The sequence below is a fragment of the Apium graveolens genome, chromosome 8 (genome assembly GCF_009905375.1).
Source record: "Apium graveolens cultivar Ventura chromosome 8, ASM990537v1, whole genome shotgun sequence".
NCBI lineage: Eukaryota > Viridiplantae > Streptophyta > Magnoliopsida > Apiales > Apiaceae > Apium > Apium graveolens.
The window spans coordinates 223,517,283-223,522,614 of NC_133654.1; the positions used below are offsets into that span (position 1 = coordinate 223,517,283).

The 5,332-nt window shown below is 33.2% G+C and overlaps 1 pseudogene; it reads left to right on the forward strand.

Annotated features, from left to right (window-relative positions):
• Positions 1-2,943: 2,943 nt before the first annotated feature.
• LOC141680374 (small ribosomal subunit protein mL103 (rPPR7)-like) lies at positions 2,944-4,426 on the forward strand (annotated as a pseudogene).
• The last annotated feature ends 906 nt before the right edge of the window (positions 4,427-5,332 follow it).

Sequence of the window (5,332 nt, forward strand, 5' to 3'; positions counted from 1 at the left end):
CAAAAATATCAAAATGGTTTTTAACACGATTAAGGAACCAATTCTGGGGTTCCTCAACTAAAATTTTATGATTCAGTAATATGATTTCAAATATTCTGCTCTAATGCAGATGTCAGTTTAATATCAAAAAGGCCCAATATATGTTATAACGATCTTGCTGAGCATTTCTTTCGCTCATACTTGCTTGTTTTCAAATTTAACCCTCAGTGAGGACTAACTTGCGCTGTTTAGCCACGTAATTCGAGGAAACAAAGAAGAAGCTTTTGGAAGGTGGTTGGTCCAGGGTTGCGCACTAGTGTAAGTTTTATTATATAAAGTTGTTTGTATTGTATTATATTATAGTTGTATATTTTATTTGGGCCTAGTATACTTCATTTCGAAGTTATACTAGTGGGTTTAGTTTTGAGTTGGAATTTGTTGAAAAGAGTTTTAAAAGGAAAAGAAAGTGAATTTTTTTTTATGGAATTTGGATATCTTGTTTCTAGAACTGTAACCTTAAAAGATCTTGGATTAGTTTGGGGTCATAAATGATAAATATCTTCCGCTGGCATTTGCATTTTGATTTAACAGGTTAATTTGGATTGAGGTTTTATAGTGACGACCAAATCCTCTAACCCCGGATTTGGGGGCGTTACAATTTGGCTAATTTTGAATTTCAAAAACAATCTATCTATGGAAATTCAAATTAAGATATTACCATGATTTTCTCATATCACTTATTATTTATAATATTTTTGAATTTTGAATTTTAAATTACTTATCTTTGGAAAATATCAACCAAAAACAAATTGTGCATAATTGTCTCTGGTCTGTTATACTCTCTTTCTCTCTCGCTCAATCTCCTCCACATCTCTCTCATATTTTGGTAACTTCCTCATTATAAGTAAAACCAACAAAATCAAATCATACATGATCTGCTCCTTTATTTACTATATTTTTAAATTTTAGATTTCAAATTACTTATCTATAGAAATTACCACTCCTTGATTTCTAAATTGAGTTAAATTAGATTGATATACACGTCAGTTACCCTTCTTCTCTCAAATTTCAAATCTCAGAATCTCATTTTCTCTCTCCTTTTTGCAGGTTACATGTAGATTTTAATTGAGTTTCATTTGTTAATGCAACACAATGAACAAACCGGTTAGTACATCATATTTTTTCTTTTTCCGTTTTTCATTTAATTCGTCTCTGAACTCCATTCTTTATGTAATTTTAATATTGTTTTTATATTGATAATATGTTTGTACTATTATTCTGTACATATATTAGTTTAGGCAAAAAATAAATATGGGTTGATTAATTCTATAGCAGTGGTTATAGAATCACGAATGAAGGTATGTACACCAACTGTTTGATTTTATATCTCAAACATCTCGGTTACAAAAATTTGAGTACTTATGTGGTTTGTATTTTTATCAGATGATCCGAAGAATGGCCATTTAAGAGAGCTGGAAGGTGCAAATGATAGGTTGATGTTATGCATAGATGATCTTCTTGATTATGAGAGTTTAAGCAACGCCATTAGTGGTTGTGATGGTGTTTTCCACTATGCTTCTCCTATCACCGATGATCATGTACGTGCATATTTAATTTTTAAAGATTTTGATGATGATCTGGCCTGATAATGGTGGTGACATTATGTGTGCAGGAACAAATGATGGACCATCTTTTATTGGAACCAGAAATGTGATTGTTGCATCCGCGGAAACAAAAGCACGACGAGTAGTCTTCACTTCATCAATTGGAGCAGTTTACATGTACCCTAACAGAGACCCTGATGAGGTCATTAATGAAGATTGCTGGAGTGATCTTGAATTCTGCAATCCATCAAGGTAATTAAACTTTAGTGTCATGATCTGTTTTTCAGTATAACATCGTGATAAACCAGTAGGTTTATTTCATTTGGTTGTAAATTGAGTTTTATTATGCAGAACCGGTACCGCTACGGAAAAGCAGTGGCAGAAAAGTCTGCATGGGAGGAGGCAAAATAGAGAGGAGTAGACATGGTGGTGACCAGTCCAGTTTTGGTGCTTGGTCTATTGCTGCAGCCCACTGTAAAATCCAGCATCGTTCATATTCTCAAGTACCTCACCGGCTCAGCCAAGACTTATGTCAACTCATTCTGGTAATCTGGTTACGCTACATGCATATAGGAAAATGTTCAGAGACACTTTGATGATTAATCATTAGATACATATGTGTAAATTGATAAACCAGTAGGTTTAGTTCATTTGGTTGTAAACTGATTTTTATTATCCAGAACTGGTCTGCTACGGAAAAGCAGTGGCAGAAAAGTCTGCCTCGGAGGAGGCAAAAGAAAGAGGAGTAGACATGGTGGTGATCGGTCCAGTTCTGGTGCTTGGTCCATTGTTGCAGCCCACTGTAAATGCCAATATCGTTCATATTCTCAAGTACCTCACCAGCTCAGTGAAGACTTATGTCAACTTGGTTTGGTAATCTGGTTACACATACATGCATATAGGCAAACGTTTAGAGACACTTTGCTGGTTAATCATTAGCTACAGCATTTGTATAATCCTAATAAGTGATATTGATTATTTTTATATGGTTGAACACATAATAGATATTGAGTTGATGGTTGTTTGTAAATATATTATATACTGGTATAAAGATATAGTTTTTCCTGTTTTTATTTTCACTAGAAATTCATTCTGAAATTGGAGGTGCAAGATGTCAAAGATAAGAAGAAGACCATGAAGACTATCTCCACTCTTTCAGGTATCCGATATTCATATGATTTTTATTAAATAATTGTGACACTTTCCCCTTCTTTTGAAAATTCAGTAAGGAACAAGAGGTTGGGGGCTTATGAAAATTCTGAAAAATATTAGATGCCGACTTTGAGATGCCAACCACACTTTATACCACACTTTGAGGAACAAGAGGTTGAAAATTCTGAAAAATATTGCAATGGAATAAATGGATCTGGTTGAATATATTTTTTTGAAACATACTTTCATGTGATTTTTCTGTATTCATTTGTATTCTTTGATCCTTACCAGTGTGAACTTGTGCTCAGCAAGAGTCGCTCTAAGAGTAACAGATAGCAAAACTGAAGCAGTGGATCTTAGGACTCACTATTTAAGATACTTGGGTGATTTTACTTATAAAATTTAGTATTTAGTAAGTTGAATAGTTGTCTGGGCTGCTATTTTTATAAAATAATTGTGCTAAAATTTGTTAATTTTTTATTATGACATAACACGATCTTAATAAGTTGAATAGTTTTCTGGCCTGTTTAGTATTTCATAATTTGAATGTTGCAGATATGTATTTAGTAGGCCTGTTTAGGGATATTGACGAATATTAATTATGCCAATAAAACCAGGTACGCAAAAATGGGTTAGAAGTTCTTTATGTGGGCTGGTAAACAAGAAAACTTTCCGCATACAGTGAAATCGTATCATTTGATGATGAATTTTTTTGCGATTCTGAGGAATATAAAGCTGTGCAGATTAGTTGATGAAATGATCGAGAAAGGATTACCGACAACTGCACGAACGTTCAACATTGTAATATGTACCTGTGGTGAAGCAAGTTTAGTTAGAAAAACTTAGAAAGATTTGTTAAGTTGAAGTCATTTAGTTATAGGCCATTTAAGCATTCTTTCAATGCAATTTTATACTCCCTTATTATAGTGAAACAGTACAAATTGATTGAGTGGGTGTACCAGCAGATGTTGATCGAAGGTCATGATTTGGATACATTGACTTATAATGTTTTAATGGTTGCAAAATATAGGCTCGAGAAGCTTGAACAATTCCACAGACTACTAGAAGAAATGGGTAGGAATGGATTTTCTCCTGATTATTATACATTTAACATCCTTCTTCATGTTCTTGGAAAAGGTGACAAACCACTCGCATCACTTAATCTTTTGAACCAAATGAAGGAAGTTGGCACTGATGCAAGTGTTCTTCACTTCACTACATTGATAGATGGGATGAGTAGAGCTGGAAATTTGGATACGTGCAAATATTTTTTTACTGAGATTACTAAATATGGATGTTCACCAGATGTGATTTGTTAATTACACTGTTATTATTACAAGATTTTATTGTCGCAGGAGAGCTGGAGACAATCAGAAATATTTTACTAAGATGATTGTCAAAGGCCACGTCCCAAATGTCTTTACCTACAATTCAATGATCCGTGTGCTTTGCATGGCAGGGATGTTTAAGGAGGCCTGTATGATGCTTGAAGATATGGAATCCAGAGGGTGTAATCTAAATTTTCTCGTGTATAATACCCTGGTTAGTTACTTGCGGAATGCTGGAAAGATTTCTGAAACTAATGAAGTTATAAGAGTTATGGTGAGAAAGGGGAGGTATGTTGATCTCATATCAAAGTTCAAGCATTATAGAAGATGCTAAGGCGGCTAACTATGCAGAATTCAACTGTAAATTTATAAGAGTACTTATTGGTCTAGATATACCTGCTGCTTCTTTTTTATACTGTGTAAGTTTAGCTATGTCATTATTTAACAAGTTGAATCTTTAATAAGGGCTAAAAAATGTGTATAAGGAGTATAGATTGTTACATAAATAGATTTTATGCAAGTTTAGGTTATTAAGGATGTTAGGTCACACACATTGTAGAGGGGGTGAATACAGTGTAAAGTACAATCAAATCGAACTTTAATATCTCAAGTAACAGAAAACAAACTTTATTGAAACAATAAACTCTGTTACAGTATGGAACTGTTACCTCTCAGTGATGAACAAATATCACGAGAGCTGCTAGGGTTACAATGAATAATCTTCTCGAATATGATAACACTTATAGTGTAAACCCTATGTCTATGTTTATATACTACACAGTTACAAGATAATCTCTAATTGATATGGAATATAATTCTGCTTCGTAAAATATATCAATCAGATATCTTTTCTTCCAAGTATTCTATTCTTCATAAAATTCCTTCTTCATGCATATCTCTTCTTATGTTTATCTCGATCTTCTTTCCTTTAATCAGCTACTGTCCTTATCTGAACGTCCTTCAAGCACTTAAGTTCTGATATCCATCTTCTGATGATTATCTCCTGATAATATAAGTACTGATATCCTTAAGTCCTGACTTCCAGTAAGTACTGATTTATCCTGTTTAAGTAAGATCTGAAAACTAAACATAAATCATATTAACCATGACATTATCAAATATATCTAACAATCTCCCCCAACTTGTAAATTAGCATAATATACAAGTTTAACAAATATTTGATGATGTCAAAAACATTAAGTACAAATGCATGAGAATTAGACTATATAACTACAACTTACAGTCCTTAAAGCTTTACCAATATTTAAC